The sequence below is a fragment of the Lepisosteus platostomus genome, chromosome 7 (assembly GCF_059453375.1).
Source record: "Lepisosteus platostomus isolate fLepPlt1 chromosome 7, fLepPlt1.hap1, whole genome shotgun sequence".
Taxonomy (NCBI): Eukaryota; Metazoa; Chordata; class Actinopteri; order Semionotiformes; family Lepisosteidae; genus Lepisosteus; species Lepisosteus platostomus.
In genome coordinates this window covers 52,542,820-52,553,041 of record NC_142617.1, presented here as the reverse complement: position 1 = coordinate 52,553,041, position 10,222 = coordinate 52,542,820, and positions in this window count along the sequence as shown.

Here is a 10,222-nt window from a genome sequence, read left to right as displayed (position 1 = left end):
TCAGATTTCAGTGTAACCGGTTATGGAGTTTCTTTGTCATACATTATATTGATAGGGCAAGTGGTGCATGATGCTTGTTCAAGAGGTTTGTAGAAACCTCATCACAGGCTAACAATCTGCACCCCCACCCCCATGTAAGTCCCTTTAAATTGTAATGTTTGGAAAGTTATTCTTATGCAGGAAGACACGTGTAAATCTTGTTGAGTAGATAGGACCTCACCGTTTGTCTTGGGGACGCGTAACGTTTTGGTTGTTTTTAGCTAAATCACAAAAATCAATATTAAAACACTTCAAACTTTAATGACAGTTTCCCTAACAGTGGTGTATCCCACAATGCAGTCATTTGACATTGAATTTTGCGAACTTTTCCGTTTAACGATGTTAATAAATGCCACACTAAAAACGACTATTACGTTCGATCATACTCCTATCTAGTGCTATTAGATTAAATGTAGTTAATGTAAATGAAATTATTTACGACAAAACATTCATTGGTACAAACATTTGTTTCCCCAGGTTGTATTAACTGTTTCTACTTGGAACATTTATAATAGTGTGCAGCTATTCCAAAACGTTGATGTGTTAAGCCTAGAGGAGGTGTTAATTCACGTATAGTTCTAAATAAATCGTGCAGTACAGCTCGAGCAGGTCGGATTCTGTTAATGAGAATTTTATTTGGTAACACATTTGGTTTATCGTTCTAACAATGTGTTAATTCACATTATCATTCACACAACGCCAGTCTACTGGTAATGTAACTGTTCAGTGATAGGTTTGTCTCTTTCAACAGTTCACACGATACGAGATGCGATGTTGTTTTTTTCTTCATTTACTGAAATAGTCTGTGATGGCTTAAAGCACTAAAATGTCAAGTTTAGTTTAGGATGTTTACTTTTCTTGACACATTTATTTGACGGAGAGAGGGCACGCAACTCCTTCCTATGATTCAGAAAACTCCAGGAAGTTTGTAGTCTGTATGTGTTCCACAAGGGGGAGACATATCCCCCATTATTTAAAAGAAACACGGCTAATGACAACTACGGCACTTTCATGGTAACGAAAATAAAGCAATGCAAAACTGTATGAGGCAGTAGCTTTGACAGCTGGATTTGAAATGAAAAAAGGAATTCATTCAGTATTGCAAAACATCTGGGTTTAAAAATAGTACTTTCAATTCCCCTTTCTCCTCTTTGTTATATTTTATTGCTTCATTTTGTAATGCATGCCTTTTATTCAAATTAGTGCACTTTTAATTCAATTAACATTATTTTACTTGTGGGTGTTGAACCCTCTGTATCTTATAATAACAACTAATATAATAAGCTCTTCTCATCCCAAGAAATTCCTAAAGTACTTTAGTCAGTATGATGATATTTGGCAACATGGTGTGTGAGCATCCCCAATGCATAGCAGATCAAGTGGAAAAGTGAAAAAATTCTTTATCCATTTAACTAAGAGAGGGTATTAGGGCAGCCAGAGTCAAATTTGTCCAGGACACTAAGGTTAACAGGTCTGTTAGTGCAGCAGAATTTTAAATAACTACATAGTCAGGACCTCAATTTAAAATCTCATCTATAAGACAGCAGTGTCTGTACACAGTGTCCCTGATTACCTTACTGGAGAATTTATTTAGAAATTCTGGTCCAGAGGACAGAGCACCACCTACTGGTCCACCAACTTACAGTACCACATACAGTCCAACCTAATGTTTATTACAAGACTCCCATTCCAGGACTGAACAGGACCAGCCTTGCTTGGCTTCTGAAAGCTGACAGGTACCCCTCCTGTAATGACAAAAAAAAAGGAAAGTAAAGTACATCTTTAAAAATAAAACAAACAAATTAGCAGTCATTTTGTGTTCTTACATTGACATGTGTTTGCAGTTTCTAGATTTATTACACACGGGGAGCATTTTGCGTACACATCATTGATTTTCTTAGTTGGCACATTACATTTAAAATATTCAAAACGTATTTTAAAGGCACATCTCAAAAGACCAAGAAGACTAGTACAAATGGGATTAGAGTATGAACACCATAGCTAAATGTATGCTGTTTTAAAAAAGAGTGTACATATTTATAGATGGTATCTTAATCTTTGATTTAAAAGTGACGTGTGCAGGCTTGTGCCAAAGGTAGATGAAATTATATTGCAGAGTATTTACCCAGGGAATACTGCAATGTGTTTATTCTCTATATTCCTGAGGCCTGGGGATACCTGCTGAACTAGCAGCCCCAGCAATAATTGGAGTTTGTGTGCGCACACAACTGTACATTTCAAACCCCAGTCAAAGATTTAATTCATTACAGAAATAGCATGCAAACAGCATCAGAGAGACAGACTGTTTAAGCACAGTCATCTGAAGAGACAGAGAGGCCAAGCATAATTTCTGAAAAATACACACTTCTGGTGCCTCACAAAGCTTCTCTGAAGCAAAACTTTCAGAGCCAACTTTTTTTTTCCAAAAGAATTATGCGACTAGGTCAAAATATATAAAGATTTTTACATTTGTTTTTCTGAGGTTCCACAAGTTAGCTTTATTGGACCTCTAACAAGATACGCATTAGAACAGAAGCAAGCATAGATGTTAAGGGTATAAGGGTATTTTATACTTCACCATTTGGCCTTTGAAATTTGCTATGATAAATCTGGCTCCAATATATCCCTTACAGATGCCGGGTCAGCCTCCCCTGGAAAGTGTAGTTAAGACCCTATGCGAGGTGGCTAATCCGGAAAATAACCAGAAGCGGACTTCAGGGAAGACACACAAGGTTTATTAGTGCTCGCTGTGATAACAATCCGTGCAAAAGTGAAGGGTAGGTATCCAAAAGCAACTAAATCCATGCGGGACTAAAGGGAATCGGGAAACAGTCGGTAGGTCCATTGCAGGGAACTCCGTCTGGAGAGGAACATAGACGCAAACACACTAAGAACAAGAATCCAAGGAATATGGGGTTTCGCTCCATGCCGCGGGCTCAGTAGGCCTATGTAACTACAACAGGCCTATGCCCTCAGGCTTCCCCTGAAGCCTAGTAGTAGGTGGGCCATCAAGCAACCATGTTCCAAGGCTGCTGAGCCCCAAAGGAAGGAGGAAGTAAACTTAAATAGGGAGAAGAAAACTAGGCGCACCAGGAAATAACACAGGTAATAATTAAAGGAACCGTCAAGAGAGGATTAGAGCACCCTCTGGGGGAGGGGATGCTGACCGTGTCAATATCTTATGCGTTCTGCTCTAGTCTGCTGTGGTTTGTTAAATGCTCTTCCAACCCAATGTTTTCCATATTGTCCTATGGTTTACTCTGCTTTTAACACAGTATGCCTCAACAAACATTCATGATTTATTTGAAGTCTTTGTATTAGTAGACTGAAATACCATGAACCCTCCCTTACCTTCTGCATGGAAACCAGAATGTCTTCTGTAGGAGTGAGAGCCATCCTTGGAGCGCTGTGTATTGCCCTGGGTCCAAGTTCGATTCTTGCTTGAGGCAGCAAGTGTAGGACGTCTGTGTGGAATCTGAATCTTTTCCCTGCTTCTCCACAAGACCTGCAGGCTGGTTTTGATTGGCCTGCCCTACGCTGCACTGTTGCACTCCTGTGGAGGTTCAGATTGGACATCATACTTGTTCCCGGTCCAACCAGTCTAGAAACAGAGCCAACTGATCAAGATGGGCCTAGTGAACTCCACTCACCTTTGGTATTTCTGATCTGATTACCATAAAAAACTTGTCCTCTTGATGCTGAGTGTTAAGATTTTCATCTTGCAGAATGATTTCCAATTAAAGAAGGCCCAGTCAAGCACTTAAAATGCACGTCGGTTTTGGATTTTATTTCAGAACGTATCCCTTGACCCAAGGAGACATTGAACAAAAGGTGGGATAAAGAGACTGGAGCTTTTTTTTTCCCCTCTTTGTGAAGATGTTGCAGGCCATAAGAAAATGACAAAGCCATAAGGCATCCTGGGAAGGGACGTCGAAAGAACCCTGGGCTGTTGGGGAATTCATTTTGTTTCTCGCGGGGGCTGCTTTATCGCTTTCCTCTTCGGGAGCGAGACTGATTGGAAAGTAATTAGTCTGCCCTCGTTTCGCCCTGACGTTGGCTGTGTGAACAGTGGGTAAAGGTCGGACTCAGTGAAGTGCACGGCGGAGAGAAAGCACAGTGCCAAAGGCTGGTTTTCTCCAGCGTGCTTTCCAGAGCCTGAAGGAATGATAGTCCTTATTAAAATACACTAGACACCTGGCCAGCTTTCACAAGCTGTCTGTGTGGAGTGTAGCAGTTTCAGACTGTAAATCTTCAGCAGGGCCACAGTTAGTCAAACAATTAAAGGACAATATTTGGCTTGCTACTGGTTTAGAGCAATATTCTATAATTATATTAATCCTGTGTGCGCAATCTTGCACAGCCCACAGGAGGCACTGTAGGAGTTCTGTTCACAACTTTCATAGATGCTGTCTGACTGGGCAGCTACAAAGACACATGGGTTAGCTGTTATTTCCTTCACTTGCCAGGAGGGTGAAAACTGTTAGCTGCAGAGAACCTTTACCATATAGCGGAACTGAATACAATTATCTAAAAATGTGGAAACAATACTCTTACGATACCCCTCTTCACAACCCAACCACACTGTGAAGTGGAAGGAGAGCTATAGCTGTGCTCTGAGGGGTGCTGTTATAGTCTCAGCTACTAAAGAGACGATGAGTGCTGCATGTTGCTAATATCCATCCCCAAAGTCCTTCTTATGCAACCTATTCTTAATGGATTTATGTAATTAATAATAATAGTGGTAAAGATTATTCATTTTATTATTTTAACACCATATTATTCATTGGTGTGTTATTAGGGCTTTGTGGGAGGACTGCACTTTGCACAGCAATTGCGCTGGTCCTGGAGGGCAGGAATGAGTCACACGGCCAGTGTGGAGGAAGCAGCAGATTACCTGCTTTGTGGCTGAAGAGACCAGAGCTACAAGTGTACTGTAGCTCTAAAGGGCAGTAACAGAAGAGACTGAAACTGACAAAGAAGCCGACATCGTTGAACTGTTCATGTGGGTCAGTTATCCTCACACAAAAAATTAAAAGATACTTACCAGCCTCATTTATTTTAAGCAGATTCCCTGCTTCTAGAATTCACACTGGGAGGCCTTGTCTCCTCTGCTGCAAAACAACTCAGCTTTTGTATGTACGGTGCTTGTTAAAAATAACACTATAGCTGTATTTATTACTCTTGAGAGGGGCTTATTTAAAGTCGCTAATGTGTGATATTATGCTTGAAATTTCTCAACTTACTCGCATGTTGTGAACTTGAAAAAAAGATTTATGATGATGTGGTGTGGCCTGTGTTTTACTGGCAGTATAAACTTGCCACTTGTACTTGTACTTCCCCTTTAGTCTATTCTGTGTTGAGTCATTTTCAGTTTATCAAACTCAGGAGCAGACAAATTGATTTAAGGATCAAAGAACGTGTCTAAAAACACACTAAGTCTTATTTACTGCAGTGTTGAAGCTGGAAGTACAGTATGCATCTTCTCTTTCACATAAACACAGTGACAATGGATACAAATTGCAATGCAGTATATAAAAGTATATAACAGCTCAAATGTGCTGATCATATCAATGTGAGAGAAAGGAGGTGATAAAGAGGGCAAAAGATTTGCTTGTTTCTTTAAACTTCAGTCAGTGTCAAGCTCATCTATCAGTTCAGTAGATCAGTCAAGTCCTAATGAAGGCAGAGAACAGGGTGTGATTCAAACAGTGAGCTTTATTGGGGTAATTAACCTGGCTGAGGTGAATGACCTGTCCCATAAGTAAGGGGTAGTTGGAATCCCCTGCTTTATTTTTACATGAGGGGTGAACCAGGGAGCTGCAGCCAGAGAGGAGATGGGCTGAAGAGGGGGACATGAAATGATGTACAAGTGAAAGAGTGAGAAATATGATATCTATACCTAGGCAGGCAGAAGTGGGTGAGACTAGGCTTTGACCTCCTCTTGAACCTTTATTTAAAACTCCATAAACCATACAGGCTAAAGAGGGTTTACCTACAACTTTCCCTGAAGGAAGGTGTCTGACGTGATATACATTACAGCTCCTTCACAGATGTCAATGTCTGCCACAAGCAGTTGCCTTTGTCGGTGTAGCTGCAGCTTGGAGATCTGCAGTAGTCATGGGCAACGTGTGCGATTTTCTGGGAGACTGAGTAACTGGGAGATTCAGTGAAGTGGATTAAAATAGCTTTTCAATTTACAATGACAATATCCTCATAGAAGAGGAACTACTGCTGAGGGGCAGTGAAATACAATTAAAAGATTGGGTTGACTTGTAAAAGCTATAGGAAATACTAAATACCACCAGTTATACACTACTTTATGAATAAATTATACAGTATGTATAACTTAAGGGTTTAATAAAACTACTGGTTTAACAAGCACATTAATACAGGAAAAGGTATATATAATCTTTCATCTTGTGCTGTACTGTCTGTGCTTTTAACTTTAACATTCTGTATATGGCTGGGCCATGCGGTAACCACAGCGAGACAGGAGATCTAAATAAAAACATGTCAGCACAGAGTCAAGGTATTGTTTAAAATAAAACATCCTCTGCTGACTGTTATTTTTAGAGTACCTAAAATGTTGATCAACAGTTCTCTTTATCACAATGAAAAGGTTTTGCTTTCAGAAACTTCTGTAATATTGGTGTGTGTTTTTTTCTGTTAAAATACATTCACTTTAATCACGAACCTTGTATCCAACCTTTCAATGAAAAGGAAGAAGGACAAAAAAAACACTGTGCTGTTCCATCCAGGAAAGATAACCACATGTTTTTCAAAGAAGTGAAATGTTTCAAGGTAGGTGTATAATATACTGTTATCACCTGTCATATAAAGAGTGTGTCTGAGCCTGGAAAAATTGGTTTCACACTAATCCTCACAGTGAGCCCACAGCTCATTTCTGTACAATCTGCCCTGGAGCAGTAGATAGTCTGTCATCTGTAGATAGGTCCCCCCTTATTTGAATTTACTCCAGTATACCTCGGTAAAAGCACAGTACAATCATCATGCAACTTTTTCATAGGGACCTTCTAGATGGTCAGAAACCTTTTAAAACAGAGTTATTGCAGTGTGTGTTTGGCAGCTTGGTTATCTGCAACGTGGTGAAAGTTGAAAAATGAAAGAGGTAATTGATATATTTCCAAGTATTTCATCTCCTAATGTAACTCCTCATTTTCTGAACAGTTTACATGCAGTTCTGCTCAGATACAGCTCCCAGCTTGGGTACGACACCAGTGTATTTTGAATTGTCAGCTAACGGATAGACAAACAGACACATGTAAGTTACAATCCTTTGTTGCTGTATTGCATACAGCCCATGGCGCAGGCTTAATTCTTATCTGACTATTCCCCTTCTGAGCTTTGCCATGATATTATGTGGTCTAGAGCACAATCTTTGCTTGGCATTAGGAAGCACTGTCCCTCAAGAACGGTGTTGGCTAATAAGCCCAGTAATAGCATTATCGTGTGCTTTGGGTAATGGCTGTACGAGCCGAGTTGACTAATCTTTTCCCGTTAGTTATTGAGAAACAACTGAACTGCCGTAAGCAGTGTGGGTTGAGCACATCAGGCCCCTGCTGTGTCTCACTGCAATGTTATTAATTCAATTGCTGAAATCTGAAAAAGAGCTATCAATCTGTCACAGTGAATCCCTCAAACAGTGCACGGAGAGGATGGCACTGGAAGGCTCCAGGCAGTGTTTTGTCATCTTCTATCTATCCCAAGAAAAGAAAGGTCAGTTAGATGTCTTGAGGAAGGTTTCACTACCTTTCTATTATCTTCTTAACTCTGTGGACAATATTAAGCATGGTGCAACATCTGAATGTTTGTTTGGATTCCTTCAATCCAAATTGATTTCCTCTGTTACTTTTCTAGGCTGATACTACTGTGGGACCCCCTTTTGAAAATCTCTTTTCTGTTGCCATGAGATTTCCTTTATGCTAGATGTTGGGCTTCTGGATTCTGAGAAAGAACTCTGTATAATTCAGGTTCTGTCACCCAAGTAATAAAAGATCAGTTTAAATATTTTTTTTATATATCTATTTCAAAATATTACTTTTGGCAGCTCTTCAAAAATGTGCTGGATGGACTTATCATATTATTAAAAGTGTCTAGCTCAGGTCTGATGAGGTAAAGGTTTAACTGTAGCAACATCCACTCAACGACCAAGTGCTGAGAGTTCTGTTTATCAATGTAAATTGTAACGTTTATCAATTTGTCCATTGCCTTTTATCAATGTAAATTGGTATACTAATTTTAAAGTTAACTTTTCAGGTGGAAAAACACAGAGGATATACTGTAGAAAAAATGTAAGTATCAGTAAGTGTGAAGGTCATCTTCCCATTATTTTATTAAGTTTTTTTTCCAGTAATACTTATTGTATTTATATGTAAAATTATATGTAAAATGTAAAATAAACTCAATTATTAGATTGGGTATTTTTACAATGTGAGAATGCCTTCTGATTACAAAAGCACTGTCATTTGTTAAATGTTTAATTTTAGTCAAGGCCTACAGGAAATTGTTAAATCGACTGGGAACCACATCCTGTAAAGCTGAAAAACTAAGAACCATTTTTAAGACCATTACTGCTCTTTTGTGCTGTCAATTGCTAAGACTCATTGAAGAGTACAGTGACTGAGGATTTATTTCAGTATTATTCTGTATTATCCAAACCATGTTCACATTGGTTCCAGCTCCACAAGAGCAGTGCAACAGCATTTTTAAATTCCTGTTGTTCTCCAGTGTTGTTGCACAGCTGGGAGGTGTGAGCTGAGCAGCAGAGCGTTGTGTTTGTGTGTGTTGTGCGAGAGGAGCAGACTGCAGCTAGAAGAGATCCTGTGACCTTCACTCCTCACCTGACTGCCTGCTCAGCTGTGTTCTCCTGCTCACACAAATAGGCATGGTTTGATATGAGTCCAGGACACTCTGGACTGCACCAGGAACTTCACCCCCCAACTGATGGTTAAGCCTTATGTGAGAAATCTGTCATTTTCAGGAGCACAGCTGCCTGTTTAGATCAGAGCATACTGTTATAACAGCACCCCAAGCCTGCTGTATTCCAGATCCCACTGCCTGATCTGAAGCTACAGGACCACTTCTTGTGCTGTGCTTGAAGTCACAGTTTCCGGTACAGCCACAGGCCAAGGAAATACACGCAGGGGTAAGGACTCAAGTTGCTTTTCATGGGCTAAAGACAAAAAAGAGATCACAGGTGGGAACTCTATGGATTTGACCTGGACTTTCTGGGAATTGAGAACATTTACAGGATCTCCAGGACTGGTTCTGGGGAAATTAAATGTCCTGAAACTTGCACCTTGCACCCAAGACATGAATTACCAAAAGACTTGCTAATTATCCTTTCATGTAAGTGGGATCCTGGGGTTCACTTTAATTCAAAGGTGAACCACATACCCAGAATTTATTTTTGTGTTACCGTAGTCTCTGTTATTAGCTTTTCCCCCTGTATTATTATATCAAACATAAATGGCAAGGAAAGTAGCAAACAGTATGCCATACATAGATATTAAAGAGCATAAAAACCTATTTAATGGGGTTAAGATTTCCAGTAACTTTCATTGCTTTACTCCCCTAATTGGGATCGTTAAAACTTTAAAACTGATCCTGTAATTGCAGTATATTAAGCTATAAAGAATTCACATCTCTCATCTTGCTCATTATCCTCAGCCTCTGAGCAGCTAATCAGACACCCAGATTCAGAGGACTATGTGTCAGATAGGAAAGGAAGATTGCATCTTATGGGCCAAACTGAAATCCTTAGTGAGAAGGATCTAAATTAGTGCTGTAATCTTGTTTTTATCGTTGTAAGTCTCCTTCACGTGGATGGTGCTACAGGAATTTAAACAGAAACTCATGACTCACGCACAGGAGTACCTTAACATATTGTTGAGAATACGAATTATCATACAGATTTTCGTACTTGTTTTAACAGTGTAGTAACAGTAGATCAGTCTCAGGAGGATTTTATTACTGCTGTATAATGATTGATTGCCACCACAGACCAAAGCTGTTTTTATTTGATTCCACACCCATTCCTCTACAAAAAAAATGCTTGTTAGTTTCTTATCATCTACTTAGTTTATTCTTCTCCCCATTGTTTACAAAGGGTACCAAATTAATGTCATTGTTGGAAGTAGTTCCATTTTGTGTAAGATCAGAG